The sequence below is a fragment of the Ursus americanus genome, chromosome 23 (genome assembly GCF_024610735.1).
Source record: "Ursus americanus isolate L20-20 chromosome 23, mUrsAme1.1.p, whole genome shotgun sequence".
Lineage (NCBI taxonomy): Eukaryota > Metazoa > Chordata > Mammalia > Carnivora > Ursidae > Ursus > Ursus americanus.
Window position 1 is genome coordinate 32790422 of NC_142149.1, and position 19769 is coordinate 32810190.

At 37.9% G+C, this 19769-nt stretch overlaps 1 protein-coding gene and 1 non-coding gene across 3 annotated transcripts in view; both read left to right on the forward strand.

The window, feature by feature from the left end:
* The window catches only part of MED13 (mediator complex subunit 13), a 269001-nt gene that overhangs the window by 111678 nt on the left and 137554 nt on the right, over positions 1-19769 (forward strand). The gene's annotated exons all lie outside the window — the stretch shown is intronic.
* LOC123777228 (small nucleolar RNA U13) lies at positions 14979-15082 on the forward strand. The gene has a single exon (XR_006775618.2). It is a non-coding gene; the product is annotated as a small nucleolar RNA U13 (small nucleolar RNA).

Genomic DNA, 19769 nt, shown 5'->3' on the forward strand with positions numbered 1-19769 from the left:
ATTTACTGAATCAGACTACTTGGGAGACATACCAAAGAATTTAAAATTTAGGCTTTGTTCAACAGTTTAAAATTCATTCCAGAAAAAACAGCTTGGTGTTATGCATGATTTGATTTCAGAATTTCAGTTGACTTCATCTGCAGCTGCTCATGGCAAAACTAATCAACAGACATAGGTCAGTTCTAGAGAGAAGGTCTTTGTTTTTTTGGTTTTTGTTTTTAATTTTCACATGAAAGCATTGTTTTCTTTGGTGGTAGCAAAACCAAATTGTCTTTCATCAGGAAGGTAAGTAGTTTTGTACAGAAACCCGAGTTAACTAGCACATTTCTGTTTTTCATAGCATCCCATATGTTTTGTTGCCTGGTACAGGTACCTGGATTTCTCATTTCTTTATACAGCTGTGTCTGTCAGCTAAACAGAACTGTGTGCTTCCTCTGTCCTTCCACAGCCCTCTACCTTGCCTTGATTAGAGATAATATTTATCACATGATATTGTAATTGTTTCTGCATCTCTGTTCTTGGCTTGACTATGAGCTTGCTCAGGTCAGGGACCATATCATCTTCATGATTCTAGTGGTCCCTCAATAAATGAATGAACAAATGCCATGGGCAGCAAGGAAAGAACAATAGGCACTAAGCCTGCATGTGGGGTATCAGTGAAGAATCTGTAGTCTCGCTGGGCAAAGACTTCTTCTTCTTCTTCTTCTTTTTTTTTTTTTTTTAATTTATCTATTTGAGAGAGAGAGCCCCAGCGGATGGGAGGACAGAGGGAGAGGGAGAAGCAGACTCTCTGCTGAGCGGGAAGCTCGACCCCTGACCAGGGCTTGATCCTAAGACCTGGAGATCATGACCTGAGCCAAAGGCCAACACTTAACCGGCTGAGCCTTCCAGGTGCCCCTGGGCAAAGCCTTCTGTATGAAAAACCCTCAACAATCTGAAGTTGCCAAAAACTCAAAGAATTTAGTCACACATTGGCTGCTTTTGATGCATAGTCTGCATCAAGCACTCACCATCTCTAATTTGACAACAGAGCAAAATTAATTGGAATCCAGATACTGATCTAGGATCTTTACACATATTTCTTATTAAAGTATCATAACAACCCTATGAGGTAGGAGTCATTAGCCTCTATTTTATAGGTTAAATAACTAAATTCAGAAAAGCTAATTAATAATTCACGATCACTGAGTCAAGAAGAGGTGGAACTTGTCTTTAAATCCACCTCTGCCTTCTTCCATCACACCTCTGTTATAGTTATACATTACATATCTCACTATGGAGCTATAAGGAACAAGGGACACCAAGCATTGCATTAATTAGAATTTTCATATGATATTCAAGAAATCAGTGACTAATTCTCTTCAGCCTCAGCCTTGAAATTGAAATACAGTAATGCTAGACATAAAAATGCATCTTGATTTTCCCCCAAGGAATCTCCCTCTCGTATCCACATAGTGAGCATTAACAATTAATGGGAAGTGCTTTCCAAGCCATATAACATCATTCTTAATATTTATGATGCCCACGAAACACACAAACATCTGTTCTGTAGAGTGATAGCTATTAAAGCATACTTAAGTGCCAAGCACTCTCTCTCATATAGACGAGTCAAAGCTTTAAGCAGTTCTTCCTCTGGAGATGTCTAAATAGCAAGGATTCCAAGAAGATGGAAGGAAGACAATTTTAGACTCAACTCATCTTGAGGAATATTAGTTCATTTTATTATGGCCAAAGCACATAGTAACTTTAAATGGCAAAAGCTATGTTTAAAGGTTGACATGATCTTTCATATTGGGGATTATTGCAGGGCTAAAGCTCAAGTTCACATTTCCCTCTGAGAAACAAAATTAGAAGAGACTCACTTTTGATGGATGAGATCACGCATCGGCAGGAATGACAGATCTAAGAAATCTGCCGTTAAAGTTGAGATTGGAAGAGTTGGGCATACCCAAAATCCAATCAAGATGGTCTATGAGTACCCTCAGGGAGCAGGCCTGGCTTGAGGTTATTATTAAGAAAAAAAAGTCTCTTACTCTGCTTGTAAAGATCATGTTAATGGAAGAGATCCGTTAGCTTGGATCTCTGATAACAGTCAGTGGAGCCAGTGTCCTCACCAGAACTTCCTATTTATTTGACAATAAAATTTATTATGTAACTAATACATCTCTATCTTTGCCTCAATACCTACTGACCTGTATGGCTAACCTGAACTAGTCTCTGTGTATGCTGAGGACCAGACTTAAACATGGCAATCAGTGTAAGCAAGTACTGCCACCCTGCCTTTCCCAGATGACACTTTGTTCAAACTGCAATAAACACAAGATTAACATACCTGGCCACAACAGCAATACAACAGCAATAATGACAACTGACAATTGTGGCATACTTATCAAATGTCAGGCACACTTCTAAAGCTCTGCATATGAATTACCCACTGAGTCTTCACAGCAATCCCATGAGGTAAAAGAAAAAACTGATGCACAAAGAGGTTCTGTGATATGAGCTAGGTCATATGCTAATGAGTTGTGGGGCCTAAATTCTAACCTAGGTAGGTTGTTGGTATTCTTAACCATTCCTTGGAGGTGGGAGTCAACGGGGAACAATATAAATATGTTTAAATAAGATGTTCAAGCAGGGGTTCTTTTGTTCTCTTGGTTGAGAGATACAAAACTTCACTCAAACTATTTCAAATAAAACGTTGATTGAGACTATCCCTAAGCCAACTAAGGTATTCTTTTCTCATAATATCTTGCATTTACCTATGTCACTGCATTTACTCGTCTGTTATAATTATCTGTTTATATGTTCATTATAATTGTCCCACTTGACCTGACCCCAATAACTATGATTTTTGTCTTTTTTATTTACTACTGTATCCTTGATGCAAAGAACAGTGTCTGACAAATGGTCAATGCTGAAGAAATATTTGTTAAAATAAAAAGTAGGGTTGGGGACACTGCACACGGATGGGGTGTCAATTGATTAATGATTTAAAAGAGCATGAAACAATGTCAACCAGATATCATAGGAAGTAAAAATTCAGGGACAGGCCTCATTCCTCTACCCTGCACCCTACTCACAGTGCCTTGCCTCTGTACTTTGTTGCACATATATTCCATTTTCCTTTTCTTCTAGCAGACTTATTTTGCTTATGTACAGTTTCTGCTCCCCCATAATTTCGGCTTTTGTGAAACTTTGGATAGGTTTGGTGCCAACCTCAGCCCCAACTCTAGTCGACCTTCCAGTTCTGGACCTAACCACTACCTACAGACTCCAGACATACTAATTCAGGGGGCTCCCGAGTGGCTCAGTCAGTTAAGCATCTGCCTTCGGCTCAGGTCAGGATCCTGAGGTCCTGGGACAGAGCCCCAAATCGGGCTCCCTGCTCAGCGGAGGTCTGCTTCTCCCTCTCCCTGTGCCCCGCTGCCATCTCTGGCCCCCACCCCCCTCTCATGCTCTCTCTATCACTCTCTCTCTGTTGCTCTTACTATCTCTCTAATGCTCTCTCTCTCTCTCTCTCTCAAATAAATAAATAAATAAATAAAATCTTAAAAAAAAAAGACCTACTAATTCAGATTCTTATGAGAAAGATTCTGATTGGTTCACCTTAGGTGAAGAGTTCTCCAGTTGTCCAATAAGTTGTGGCTGGAGTGTTATGTGACAGAATTAGTTGTGGAAGCTTGCCCTTTTGTGAAGGAGGCAGTTTTCACAGAAAGGATTGTGGGCTGGGTATGCACCCCCAAAATAGGTCTCCTATAGATGTCAACCGATATTTCTCTCCATTTGAAATCTAGACAATTTTTTTAACCACCAAGGAGAATATTCTAAATTACACAGAAAATTTATAGTCATACATTTACCGTATTTTAACAAGGAATTTCTATGGACTGCCATTTTCCAGTTGCTTGCATTTTCAATTTTGTTCTTTGATTGCTTAAAACACAGACATCTTTTCTCTCTTGCCATGCAATGAAAATGTTCTATTTTGATATGGTATGTGTTAGTCATAGTGTTTGCATTTTCATTATGATATCAAGAAGTTAATCTGTTCCAGTCTTTTTAACTAGTGTAGTTAAGGGCTTTTGATGATTTTTTGTGATAATTGCATTATGATTTTCATCCTCTTATATTTTGGACTACATAATTTCTGAAGCGTTAAGAGAATTGCCAGAATTTTTACTTGTAGTTCTTGATTTAATACTGATGCTGAAGAGCCTTAGATTGCTTCTAATTTACAAATGAATTCTAAAAGATCACTTCTACATCAGTTTGAAACTGAAGTACATTCTTCCAGTGGTCTGCAAGAGGTTATTTAACCTCTAACATATTCATTCAGTTATTCATTACATTAGGAGCCACTGATTGCCTGGCACTGTGTTGAGCTGTGTGTACAATGTGAACAAAACAGATATAGTCCCTATCCCCATGAAGCTTATTAGTCTATGGGAGGAACAAGAATAGGCAAACAATTACATAAGGGCTAATAGTAATAGCTGACCCTAATAGTAACGGTGCATAGTAGGTTCTCCAAAAATATTCATGGGATGCATGGACTCAATAGGTTAAAACTGAATTATTTACATTCATTATTTCATTTAATCTTCACAATTCCCTGAGGACTTAACCTTTTAAAATCTTTAATCCTAAATATTCTGATTAGTAATTCCACTCAAAAAGACAAATTTACTATGGATATATTTTTTTAGCTTGCTATTGATGTATAAAATACATACAAGAAATCTGCACATCTCAAAACATCTCAATGCATTTTCACAAACTGAACACATCTGATGAAAAAACAAACTTTAGCAGCATCCCAGAACCTTCCTCATGTCTCTTACGGTCACCACACCCTCAAAGGTAAAGGATATTATCTATTAAAATAGATTGGCTTTTAGTCACTTTGTAAGGTATTTGAGAGGAAGAAAGATTTAAGTTAATCCTAGTTTGTCTGTTTAGAACTCAACAAAATTTGTTACTAGGGTTATTTTGTCAGGTATGATTAGATTCAGACATACATAACTGAAAATTCACAATAACAATGGCTTAAATAAGGTATTTTATTTTTCTTTCATGTGAAAGAGGTTTAGAAGGAGGTATGTATTTAGGGCTGATTTGGCAGCACCATAGTTATCAGACATCAGGGGTTCCTTTTAGCTTACAAATCAGCCATTCTTGTGCTTCGCTAGTGATGGTCTAAAATGGCTGTTAGAAATCCAGCCATTACATCCACATTCCAGACAAGAAAAAGGAGGAAGGGCAAAAGGACTGCACCTCCCAGCTGATTAAGTTCACCTCTTAATAGTCTGTCCCCAAGTCCCTCATAACATTTTTGCTTTTATCTAACTGTCCAGAATTTAGTCATGAGGCCATATGATTTTTAAGGGAAACTGTTCTTTTAGCTGGATATAGTGATGCCTCCTATAATATAGGGGTCCTGTTAGTAAGAAAGAAGGAGAGAACATATTTGGGATGGGCAACTAGTAGTGTCTGCTATAGTTATGTTGGTGTGCAATGTACTTGCTTACCATACACCACATTGTCTAGTGAAAATTTTCTTCCTAGGAAAGGAAAAAATGGAAATTTAGGTGTCATGTATAAGAAACTGAAATGAGATCTCAAAGAAAGGTGTCATGTGTAAGAGTGAGAGATGAGAGTTCAAATAAAGTTCACTTACTATACAAAGTGATCTAGCCAGATTCAATTTCTTGCTGTAGGCCATTAAACCCATCAGCAGACCTCTCCAAGCCTAAGAATCTCACTGGTAGAATGTGGCAGATACTTCCCCTCTAATTATAGCAGAGAGTCATGGTTAGAAAATTTTCTCTTAAAAGCTGTGTGTGTGTGTGTGTGTGTGTGTGTGTGTGTTAGGCATTTGCTAGAAAAACTCAAACTAATGTATTCAGTCCTTACAGGCATATTTTATAACTTCAAATTTCGTATTTTGAGATCAGCAAATGGGTAATTATTACCGTAGAACCTGGCTTATTATATGGATTTATATCTAGAACAAGTTAGGTCTTGCCTCTCACAAGAAAAACTACTTACATAAAAAGGCTAATGCATCATGATTATAAGGCAGGTACTACTCTTGTCTCTCTTTTCCCCCAGGTTATTAATGTTGGGTTCAGTTCCAAAAACTGCCCTCTCTAGGGCTGGGTGAAACTGGGAGCAAGTTATACTTTTAAAAAGGCCTTCCTGCCTGTCGTTTTTGAACAGGTGAAATCTGGTTACAGTGAGCCTCCAGGGCAGTCTGTATCAGTAGAGCTAAGGATGTAAATATCAGGAAGAGCAGAAGGTTGGAGAGATCAGCAGCTACTGAGAGGGCGTATCTCTAAAGGAGGCATTGTTTGGGAGATGGGGCAGGGCAGCAAGGCTAAGCAATAAGAATCATCCTAGAGGGAAAGAGTAAAGAAAGGGAGGAAAAGGACAGAGAGAGGTTCCCAAGTAGGCAAAGGAGTTGCAGTGAGCGTGTACAGAGCCTCAGACTTCAGGGGAATTGCAGTGGGAGGGGAGCAAGAACCAAGAGGTTGATTCACTGAACATTACTGAGAACCTGCTATGCTAAAGGCACTGTGCTCAGTACTATGGGGGACATAGATATAAACCAGACATAAACCCTGCCCAAGCAGTGCTCATGGTCACTAATCTCTATCAAAGGAGATGGGGCATGGGCTTAAAGGATGTCATAAGGTTTAAGGTGACCAATGCTGTAAAAGAAGAGTAAATGACATTCCAGAAATTCAGGTGGAGGAGGATAGTTTAACTCAAAGAATGGTGAAGGTGAGGTGAGGTAGGGAGAATGGACTGAGGAAGGTTTGAAGAGGACATATCCTTTGAGTTGAGTTGAATCTTGAAGGCTGAGCAAGAGGGGTAGGGTCTCCCCACCCCCCACCAGCCCCCCTCCCTCCACAAATGGCCTTTATTATTTGCAGCTGAAGTGAAAGAGGAGCGGACAGGACAACTCTGTCTCCAGGGCCGGCTCAAAGACCTATTCTGTTGCGGTCGCCCCAAAAAGAAGAATAGAATTTTTGGCAACAAGAGGGTGCGTGTTAAGAGAAACAGGGGAGCTGTGAAGAAGGTGGTGCAAAGAGGAATGGCAGGATGACAAAATTTCATTGTCCTGCGGGAAATAGGTGGGCACCCAGGACCTCAGAATGTAGAATCTGCTCTAGGGAATATCCTTTGAAGGAAGAGCAAAGAAAACAACTGCTCTTTCCCTCAGTCTAGGATTTCTACTTCTCTCCTAATTTCTTGACCATACCTTGACTTTGCCGCCCCAATCTGTTGTCATCATCACAAGAAGATTTAGGGCACTTTCCTTTGTGACCTTTCAGCCTATATGCAGTGGCTGCAGGTGCAGCTGGAGAAGGTGGGGTAAATTAGAGAGAGACATGGGTGTGAGAAAGAGATAGAGTAGGAGGATCACAATAGTTATCCCTTTATAATAAACCTAGTGGGTTTATTTACAAGATTTTCTTGATTTGTACCTTTGAAATCCTTCCCGAGAGAGTAATTTCCTATAAGGAGTAGCTGAATACACATTCTTCTCAAAGTGCACATGAAACATTCTCCAGAACAGATCATGTATTAGACCACAAAACAAATCTTAACAAATTTAAGTTGAAGTAATATCAAGTATATTTTCTGACCAGAATATTATGAAACTAGAAATCAATAAAAGGAGAAAAATCGGGAAATTCACAAATATGTGGAAATGAACATGCTCCTGAACAACCAATAGCTCAAAGAAAAAAATCAAAGGGAAATCAGCAAATGAAACAAATGAAAATGGGAATACAACATACCAAACCTTATGGGATGCAGCAAAGGCGGTTCTAAGAGAGAATTTCGTAGCAATAAATGCCTGCATTAGGAAAAAAGAAAAAAAGAAAGATCTCAAGTAAACAGAACTAGAAAAGGAACAAACTGAGCTCAGGGGTGCCTGGGTGGCTCAGTCGTTAAGCGTCTGCCTTCAGCTCAGGTCATGATCCCGGAGTCCTGGGATGAGCCCTTCATCAGGCTCCTTGCTCAGCAGGGAGCTTGCTTCTCCCTCTCCCTCTGCTGCTTCCCCTCCTTGTGTTTCGTCTCTTGTTGCATCTTTCTCTGTCAGATAAATAAATAAAAGCTTAAAAAAAAAAAAGAACAAACTGAGCTCAAAGTTAGCAGAAGGAAGGAAACAACAAAGATTAGAGCAGACATAAATGAGATAGAGACTAGAAAGACAAGACAAGAGAAAAGAACAGTAAGTTTTTAAAAACATAAAATTGACAAGTCTTTAGCTATCCTAAGAAAAAAAAAGAGAGAGGGAACTAAAATAAATAAAATTATAAATGAAAGAGGAAGACTTATAGCTGATACCACAGAAATAAAAAAGATCATAAGAGACTACTAAAAATTATATGCCAACAAATTGGACAACCTAGAAAAAGTGGTTAAATTCCTAGAAATATACAATCTGCCAAGACTGAATCATGAAGAAATAAAAAATCTGAACAAATCTATAAAAAGTAAGGAGATCGAAGCAGTAATAAAGAACCTCCCAACTAAGAAAAGCCCAGAACCAGATGGCTTCACAGGTGAATTTGACCAAACATTAAAAGAAGAATTAATAGCAATCCATCTCAAACTCTTCCAGAAAAATGAAGAGGACAAGAATCTTCAAAGCTTATTTTGAGGCCAGCATTACCCTGATACCAAAGCCAGATGAGGACACTACAAGAAAAAAAAAATTACAGGCCAATATCTCTGATGAACAAAGACGCAAAAATCTACAACAGAATACTAGCAGACCAAATTTAATAGCACATTAAAAGGATCAGACATCATGATCAAATGGGATTTATCCCTGGGATGCAAGAATTGTTCAACATACACAAATCAATGAATATAATTCACCACATTAACAGAATGAAGGATAAAAATTTTATGGGGTGCCTGGATGGCTCAGTAGGTAGAGTATGAGACTTGAGCTTGGGGTTGTGGGTTTGAGCCCCACGTTGGGTGTAGAGATTACTTAAAAATAAAGTCTTTTTAAAAAATCATGTGATCTTATCCATAAGTGCAGAAAAAGCATTTGACAAAATTCAACATCCATTTATGATAAAAACTCTCAACAAATTAAGTATAGAAGGAACATATCTCAACGTGATAAAGGTTGTATATGGCAAGTTCACAGCTAACATCAGACTCAATGGTTTGCTTCCCCAGATCTTTCCGAAGAGTGATAAGCATCTTATTTCCCGTATTAAATCCCCTCCTGCCTAAAACACCTACAGTGGTTTCTGTTTTCTTACTATCTTCTGATTGATACACCTGATGGAATGGAAGCTTAAAATAGATACTGTTATAAGAGAACAAACTTGTATTTCCTGTACACCTGAATTTGTGATTGAGATACATACACCCTCACTTCATCACAAGCAGCTGAATCATGAATCTTTAATTAATAGCAGTGCCTCCTCTTTTATCTCCCCTCACTGTCATTCTGATTCACTAAGCAGATCCAACCCAATCCTGAAAACCAAATAGCCCCCAAAAGAGTGGGTCTTAAGAAATTTGCAAGTTTCCATACCCCGCGTATGACTGTATTTCAGTATGAACAAAATTTTATTTCATACTTGCCCTCATGTTTTCCTTACCCTGGGCCTCTGCTCATTTGCTAAGCCTGGTACCACATTCTTTCCATATTGTTTTATCTGTTCTCTTCTGGCCCAACTCTCCCATTACTGTTATTAATCCAACTCCACATACTACTACACAACTCTCCAATTCACCCCAGCATGCAGTTGCTAGGGGTAAAAAGATGGGAAAGACATTCCTTGTTCCAAGGAGTTCATAGAGTGTTTTGAGACACTATATGTAATTTCAGTTCTGATGTGGCTAAAATGTTAATTACCAAACTTACACCCTTTAAGGGACTCTTACAAAATATAGAATTAGATATGGTAAGACTATAATCCATAGATTTACAACCTGACTGGACTCTTGTATATCAGGTTAATTTAAAGCATGCCCACTTGGCTATTAGTGAGCTGTTCTTAATGGAAAGGAGTTGCATCAGTTGATTTATTATACAGAGGGCAAGATCCAAGCTGTCACTGCTTTGTATCTAAATTTGATTCCTAAAGGGTGTGCAGGTGAAAGAATCACTTTTCAGATGAAAGAGAAAAATTCCAAAGAAGAACACACATGATAGAGTCATAAATACTTATGTTAGCCTGAGGCAAGCAGAGTTTATATACCACTCTTTTTGAATATTTATTCATTCCAGGAATGGTTTAAATTAGTACTTTTGTTCAAAGCCCCAAAGGCATTATGTTTTCAACAAAACTAATAATCATGTCCTGATAACACTAACTGACTTATGTATGTTTTTCTTCTTATCTTGTTGTTTGAGAGAAGGAAGTCATAAAACTAAGCATCTGGTTTCAGTATTAGGCTTCAAAGAAAGAGCTACTACCTATATTATAGGGACTGGTATATTGAAACTCTTTTTACTCTTTTCATTTATCACCTAAATCTAGCTGTACATTTTAACCTGTGGACCACCCAAATTAGAAGGGGCAGCCTTCAGTAAGGGATGCTCCTTACTTGATATGCTCCTTCAGCCCTGAAATCTTGTTGGCAAAAGGCAGATTGAATCCAATTGGTTTGGGGACGTTTCTTTCACAAAAGTATTCTTTGCTCCATGATACCAGTAAGATATCAAGAAGATTAACTGAGAATCACTGGGTCCATACAATGGAATGAATTATATATATTACCAAATGTTCAGCATAATTATGTGTATTAGGACTCTTGATGAAGGTAACAGAAACAACTTGAAGTAGCTTAAAGCTAAAGAGGGAATTTATTATGTGGGTAAACCTGGAAAGCAGCCAGGTTTCAGGAAGCAAGTGACATTGGGTACAGGGGAACTGTCAAGATTCTGGCTCTCTTGTATTTTGCTTCTCTCTATGCAACTTGATTTTTGCCTACATAGACCAAGTTTTAAGCCATAGAGTTTTATTTTTGTTGTTGCTGCTGTTGTTTTGTTTGTTTGTTTTAAATTTGGGGAATCATAAAGGCCTCTGGACAAATGTCTTGCAAATATTAAGTCAACTCTACATTCACAAACATATTTATACTAATGAACATCAGTTTTAAAAACTGAAAAAAATGAGGGGGCACCTGGCTGGCTCAGTCAGTAGAGCATGTGACTCTTGATCTCAGAGTCATGAGTTCAAACTCCACATTGGACATGGAACCTACTTAAAAAGAATAAATAAACAAATTAATTAATTAATTAAAGAACTATAAAAGGAGGGTTTGAGAGTGACATATTAGTATGTACAGATTCAACAGGGATGCATTTTGAGAGCTTATCTTAATAACCTATGGGAAAATCCTTTTTACTTTTCTAGGAAATTATAGTATTAATATCAGATTGTATTACTATCCAAAGGAATGAAAAATTATACAGAAATCATTTAAATCATGTCTTCCAATTAATAATGCATTAAACCTAATAAACTGGCTTACTCCTGTGAAAACAATCTTCATTTTTCATGAAGGGAAAATTGCCATGTATTATGTTTAGGAAACACTTTCCTGTACTGAGATAATGTGACATTTTGAGATTTTTGGGGGAAATTCTGAGGGAAGATCAAGTTTATGGACTTTGATTAGGAGAAGATTATATAGACCTCTATTATGGCATTAAACACACACAATCACCCAAAACAAGTAAAACTCAATTTTTTGCCAGATAACTCATCCAACTCAAAGATGTTTTAATGATAATTACAAACTACTAAGGTATGCAGGAGATACAGAGAATAGGATAAAGCATTTTAAATTGGAGTGTCTGGGTAGTGCAGTTGATTAAACGTCTGACTCTTGGTTTCAGCTCAGGTCATGATCTCATGGTTGTGAGATTGAGCCCTGAGTCGGGGTCCATGCTTAAGACTCTCTCTCCCTTTCCCTCTGCTTCCCCTCCCCCTACGTGTTTTCTTTCTCTCTCTCAAATAGACAAATCTTTAAAAAAAATAAAATTGAGCAAATTGGTTAATAAAATTTTTTTTTAAAGATTTTATTTATTTATGTGACAGAGAGACAGCCAGCGAGAGAGGGAACACAGCATGCGAGTGAGAGAGGAAGAAGCAGGCTCCCAGCGGAGGAGCCCGATGCGGGACTCGATCCTGGTACGCCGGGATCACGCCCTGAGCCGAAGGCAGGCGCTTTAACGACTGCGCTACCCAGGCGCCCCAATAAAATTTTTTATATGAGAAACTGAATTTATTTTATAATCCCACTATCCAAAAATAGGACATCAAGTTTTTCATTTGTTACCAACTTAATTATATGACATCAAACACAAAATGAAACATTTTTCTAATGTAGTTATCTTATAAACATATTTTTCTTATGTTGAAATTGTTCTTTACCATCTAGAATACAAGGTTAAAGATAGCCATACAAATGATCTAAATAGCACACCTCTTATTAGAGTTGTGTACTAGACTGTTACATATGGAGAGAAAATACAAGACCAGAAATTTAAAATCCCAAGCCAGGAATGACTTCCATCATTGTATTCCATTAATTATGGAGGAAGCCTTTTTGTGATTCACTACAAAAATTGGCAATTAAACTCTGGAGGCTGATTATATCCCTCAGCCATCAGCTAGAAGGATTAACCAGTGGTTTTTAAATACACATTATAAAAAATCCAGTTAAAAATTAGTCCTTTGGCAATTTTATTTTATTTTTGTTGTGTAACATTTGATGCATGCAAAAGAATAGAAGTCACATGTGTTAATACAGGGATGAAATGAATACTTGTTACCTACCACCCGTCTAAGAATTAGAGCGTTACCTTTGCTTTTTGCAGCATGTGCTTCTCCTTGTTCCATTCTTCTGCTACATGTCTGAAGAAGTAACTACTATCTGGAATTTTGTGTATTTTCCTGTTGTAGTCTGTTCAGGCTGCTATAACAAAATACCACAGGTGAGGGCTTTTAAAAAATAGAAATTTATTTCCCACATTAATAGAGGCTGGAAGTCCAAATTCAGGGTGCCAGCTCAGTCAGCTTCCACATCTGATGAGAGCCCACCTCCCAGTTCATTTCTTCACAGTAAGCTCACATGGTGAAAAGAACTACTAGGGACCCTCTTGGCTTCTTTTATAAGGGTACCAATCCCATTCATGAGGGCTCTGGTCTCATCACTTCCCAAAGGCCCCACCTCCTAATATCATCTCATTAGGCATTAGGTTTTGACACGTGAATTTTGGGAGGGACACAAACATTCAGTCTATAGCAATTAGTCTCTTGTTTTTAAAGATGATTTAATCATGCATGTATGTATTTCTAAGCAATATATTATTTAGTTTTGTTTGTGAACTTTATAAAAATGGTATTCTGTATATAGTTTTCTGCCACCTGCTTTTTTCACTCAGTGTTATGTTTTTAAGATTCATCCTAAGATTATGTCCTAAGATTCATATGTTGTTGCATATGGCTGAAACAGTGTTTTATGACCTACTTTTCCACTCATTCTTGCATTTCTAAGCTACATCCTTGTTGCTGTATATCTGTAGGACCTTGGGCTTTCCCTCTCAGCCAGAATTTCCTTACATTAGAATAGAAATAATAACAGTAACTACTACCAAAGGTTGTTGTGAGCACTAATAAATTATTGTTATATTCCTTTTTTTTAAAAAAAGGTCTTCTGGTAGCTTATTGTTTGTTCTTTGTAGGTGCCCTGGCTTTTTTCTCTGGGATTTTTAAGGTCTTCATTTTTGGTATTGTGCCATTTCATCACAATATGTCTTGGTGTGGATTTTTCTTTATTTATCATGCTTGAAATATGCTGTGCTTTCTCTATCTGTGGATTTATCTTTACTCAGTTTAGGAAAATTCTTGGCCATTATCTTTTTCAATATTGGCTTTCTCCTGTTTTCTCCATTCCTTACTTCTAGTTTGATTAGAAATGTTCAGCCTTGTTTTATCCCCGTGTCTTTTAACCCTTCTTTCATATTTTCCATCTGCTGTACTCCATGCTGCACTCTGGGTAATTTCTTTGAATATAACCTCCAGGTCGCTAAACCTGTCTTTAACTGTTTTTATTATTTTTAACAGATTTACTGAGTTGCTAATTTCAAAATCTATCGCTATTAGGCCAAAAAGTAATATTTGGTTTTTTTACTAATCTTTCTGGTCTCTTGTTTCTAAATATATTTCATTTCATGTTTTCTTTAAATGGTTCATAAAAGATTATGTAATGATCTGTAAATGACAATTCCAATTCCAGTTATTCCATTCTTACAAATTATCTTTTGTTGTTTCTGTTGATCTTAACTCATGGTGGTTTATGTGTTGGTGATTTTTTTAAATCGTGAGCTTATATTTTCTTGAACTTAGTTTATGGAAATCCCAGGGGCCCAAATTGGGAGTTGCTTCACTCTAGAGAGTACTTGCATTTGATTCTGAGAGGAGGTCTGAGATGCAACTGATCAGGGATCTCTAAAGCTCCTCTTGCAGAACCAGGCTCAAAGCAGGAAGGAATCTCAGGTGTGATTTCCACACCTTACAGCGTGCCTCCAAGCTCAGTCTGCTTGTCCTGCACTGGTACTGGCACTTGCCCATGACAACTCTGGTTTTTGTGTTTGCTTATTGCTCCCTGCTCGTTTGAGCTCGCATTTTTTTTTCTTTTTGACCCCTTTCATCAAAATTCAGCAAAACTTTAAAGTGCATATTAGTTCCGATTCAAATCAGGATTTAATTGTCTCATAGCTAATGGGCCCTCAGGTTATCTAGCTTTCCATGCTACCAGAAGTAGAGGTTTACATATTTCTAGCCAAGTAACAATTCTTGGATGAAAGTTGCAGATTCTTCTTTTAGTATAATACTAGCCTTCTCCTTTCACTAAACTCCCTGTCACAGAACGTAGGTTCTGTGCAGAAGGAACATTCAATTAGAAGTCACAGATGTGGGATCCTTTTGTAGTTTATAAGCTTGATGATTGGGTGTTCACGCCATTGTGTGACATGTGGCTCCCTCAAAGCTTGTTATGACCTCTGCACATGACCTGTCTGATGTGGGGAGAAAAAAAGAAGTCAGAGATGTGAATTATTGTCTATATTACCTTGGAAAAAATTACTTACCTTAAATTATTTAACCTGTTTCTGTTAATTGTACTATGAAATGAGGATATACTTAACACCATACCTACCCATAGGTTGAAAGGATAAAATGAGAAACTGTGTTAAAAAATGCATTTTAATTTGCTGAGGTGAGAAACAAAATGTAATAATTATGGTAACTAACATTTATTGAGCATTTACTATGGTTGGCAGTTTGTTAAGCTATTTATAAAGCTTTCATTGGCTCCTTACAACAACCTTATAAAATGTGTACTGATATTGTGATTTAACAGTTGAGAAAACTGAGGCTCAGAAAGACTAAAAGTGTAAGATGATGGTACCATTATTTAGGAGCTTCTTATTTTCATCATGAAATAATATCCAGTTCAGCTATTATAATGAAAAGCAGAGTATTCCTCAAGGTAAGTTAAATACTACCATATCTCAATTTCCTAGATGATTTTCTCTCAAATAATGAGAAGTATTTTACAAGGATGCATGCTCCTCAAGATGCCTGCTATGTTAAAACTTCCATCCTGAAGAAGTGATGTGCTTTTGCTAAAAGCAACTTTAGCTATGAAGACTCCATTGCAATTTGTACAGCTGTGTAATCGAAACTGCTAAAAGGCAAGTTAATATATTATTCTACTCACAGAACAGCAGTTTGATTCCTATGACTTCTTGGCACATCTGTTTGGGATATAAATCCTAAGCAGACTGAACAGTCACTTTCTAAATCTTCAAAATGCTTTACTAAGCAAAGTCTTTAGTGTGGTTAAGGGGAGAAAAAAATTAATAGACTCCCAAGTGAGTGGAGTAGTCTAGCTCAATGCAGAGTGTTTAGGGCAGGTGCAGGTGGGACTGGGAACTTGAAGAAGGTGCACTTTGAGGTAGAGGAGAGCACACAAGCCTACAAACACCAGAAGGTGAACTCTCTTGCCAACTTGAGATAATTAGAGAGGGTCTTTAGGGAATGGGTCTTTGCATTGTGTTTAATTTTTTTTTTACTGGCAAGAATTCAAATTACATTTAAGTAGGCTTGATTAGAGATGCCAATTATTACTGGCCTGCTCACATCCCTTTCTAGTAAAATCCCTACCCATTGACCATACTGAGTGGGCAGTAGGCCACATGACCATGACCACAGCTAATTGGACACCTGATCATAAACTATACCCCATGCCTTATGCCTCCTGTACTTTGGTCTAAAAAAGAAAAGCAGAAGTCAAATCTTCTCTCTTGGAAACCTGCAATAAGAGACACAAAGGGGCACTACAGTTTTGGTATGTGCTGGAACTGGAGGGCCATAGAAGTACAGGGGCTAGCTTGCTACTTTTGCAGCCAGTTGTAAGATGAGTAATTTGAGAAGGCTGGTCTGGAGAGAGAGTGGTGCTAGTTCACTGAGAAGCCAAAAAGCCCTGAGAGGTGAGGGGGTGGCTATTCCTCTGTGCTACTAATGCAGTTTCAACTCTTCCTGAGGCCTTGTGGTTCAGTTTACTCGGGTTTTAGTGCATGTATGTTTTTTTTCTATAAACCCTTCTTTTGATTTTTTTCTGAGTAATGAGTAACTTGGCTGTAGTAAATTGACTCAATCTTTGTTTCTTGCAATCAAAAGAACCTGGCGTGGGTGAGATAATTTATCACTAATGCTGCTCCGAGTAGTAATACCTAGGCTGTCTTCAAAAGTACCCTACTTGTTTCCTGTTTTAGTAGGATTCCTGCATTGTGAGTGGCAGAAAGCACATCAAACAGAACTAGAAGGGGGAGTTTATTGGAAGGACTTAAGTATCTGATGAAACAACCAGGTTTGGAGAAGGACATGGATGTTCCTGAGCCTTGGTACAATTGGAACCTAGGTCTCAAGCTCCGTTAGAACCCTACCTCTACCTCTGTTCTCAGCTTCTGTCTATTTTTTAATTCTTTCTTCTTGCTACAGACTTATCTTTGTCTGCATTATAGAAAACATGGGCTCTGAGCATCCCAATTTTCTACAGAGACTGTATGGCCTAGTGATTAGGATGTATGGGCCCCAAGTCACATGGCTGGTTTTGAATCCAAACTTAGCCATCAATTAGCAGGGAGATCTTGACCTTTAAGTTCACCCTTGGCTTCTATGTAACCCATCTGAGCCCCTATTTCCTCCTCTATAAAATGGAGATTAAAGATAGGTGACTATCTCCCAGCATTGTTGGGAAGATTGAATGTGATAATGGGTGTAAAGCATTAGCTCAGCATCTGGCACTCATTTTAAGTTAGTACTTATTATTACTTCCCTGCCAAGTACAAAACCAGAAAAGGCTTTTCCTTTGAGAATGTAGATCTTAGCATGTCTTGATACAGATACATTTATAGGAAAAAAGAAGGTTGGGTGAATTTCTCTATCAGCGAATTGCAGAAGGTGAATTGCAAGGAACCAGGCAGAAGTAAAGCTTGCCCAGCTCCTTTTAATTGTCACTGGTGGGCACTAACAAGCCTGGGGATGCTCCAGAGGACCTAGCTCTGAAATTCACTGCTGGCGCAGGCACACCCATCCACGGCCACCGGAGGGTGCCAGATGTCAAGATGGGGAGCTGGCCCAGGCAACTTCACTGGCCAAGGAGTCTGTTCTTGGAGAGCAAGCTGAGACAGGGAAAGGAAAGAAGGTCAGTATAGGAATGCATGTGCCTTGCTGGCTTATTGGAAGTGCCATGCCAGGTAGGAGCCCTGGAAACCTGGGACAAGTGAGAATCCAAGAAAACCCAGAGCCTGAGGAAATCTTCACATGGGCTTGATCTGAGTTGAAGTTTCAAATGACCGTGTCTCAAAGAGAACAGACTGGAGAAGCAGGGAACTGTTAAAACATCCAGATGGGAGGGGAGATTGAGAACCTGCTTTGAGTTGAAGAAGCTATACAAAAGTCAGGCAAGACCAAGAGCAAGATAAAGATAGAGCGGCGAGATATGACCCAAGACAAAGTTAGCAGAGGACAGGAATCTTTGACAAAGCATTTAGGCTGATATATGGGAGGGATCTGCTGAAAGTACCAAACCAGTTCAGACTACACTGTAAAATTATTATTTCAGTCTTAAACTCTGTCAATTAATTCAGTCATGCTCAAGATAATATATATTTAAGCACAAACTTGCTTAATATGTAATTAATATGTAAGATGTATTTGTCAGTTATTATCTAAGCTGCAGTTCTTTGAGCACCACCAGAAAACTCATTATGGAGTTGCCTGGCTGGCTCAGAAGGTAGAGCATGCAACTCATGATCTCAGGATCATGAGTTCAAGCCCCATGTTGGGTGTGGAGCCTACTTAAAAAAAAAAAAAAAAGTTATCGAACCCATAGGAAAAAAGAACTTAAAAAAAAAAAGAGGGACTTCTGGGTGGCTCAGTTCGTTGAGCATCCAATTCTTGATTTAAGCTCAAGTCATGATCTCAGGGTTGTGGGATCAAGCCACATGTTGGGCTCCATGCTCAGCGTGGAGTCGGCTTGAGGTTCTCTCTCCATACCCCTTTACCCCTCCCCCCGGGCATAATCACCCTCTCAGATAAGTAAATAAAATCTTTTTTTAAGAAGTGTTTTTAAAAAAAGAAAAAGAAAAACTCATTATGGTATAACGTTGTAGGGAAAAAAAGAAAGCATTATCAGTCAGAAATCCAGAGGCAATTTAATAAACACCCTTTATTGGGCTTCAAAAATTGCAAAATATAGAAAAGTATAAAGAGTAAAGCAAAAAATGATTTATACTTTCACAATTTTAATTGGCCTTTTAATGTTATTTTAATATATCATTTATGAGTGTATTCAATTTCGTATTCTGTCTCTTACAACTACCATCATTTCACGAGTATCTCTATGTAACAAAATTATTTCTAACGACTGCATGTGGGAGCCCTGAATTTCATATGGATTTACCATAAATTAATGTTTTAACTATAATTGGATATTTAGGTTGTTTTCAATGATAAATTATACTATGATAAATATCTTTTGTGCATAAAACTGTGTTCACATTTCTGATTATTTCCTTAGAAACTATTCCTAAAAATAAATTTATTGGTTCAAAGAGCCTGAGCATTTTAAGACTCTTAATACAGAAGATCAAATTGCTTTACAGAAAATTTGGTCAAATCTGCATTTCTGTCTGCAGTTTCACCAGCATTGAATGTTATCTTACTTAATGTTAATATCTTTGATAAATAATACTAATAAAATTGTAGATTTTCCACATGTTTTAGCCATTTGTAGTTCATCTGTTATGAATCATCTGTTCATTTATTTTTTTTAACCTATTTTTCTAAAATTAGGATCACTGTTTTTCTTAAGAGTTTATTTAGATAGGGGCACCTGGGTGGCTTAGTCGTTAAGCGTCTGCCTTTGGCTCAGAGTGTGATCCTGGCATTCTGGGATTGAGCCCCACATCAGGCTCCTCCGCTGGGAGCCTGCTTCTTCCTCTCCCACTCTGCCTGCTTGTGTTCCCTCTCTCACTGGCTGTCTCTCTCCATCAAATAAATAAATAAAATCTTAAAAAAAGAAGAGTTTATTTGGATATAACATAAGGATTTTAAAGTATATTAACCTTTTGTCATATTAATTATTGGTATTACTTTATTATGATATTTTGCTATAGAGAACATTTTTTATGTAGTTGAATT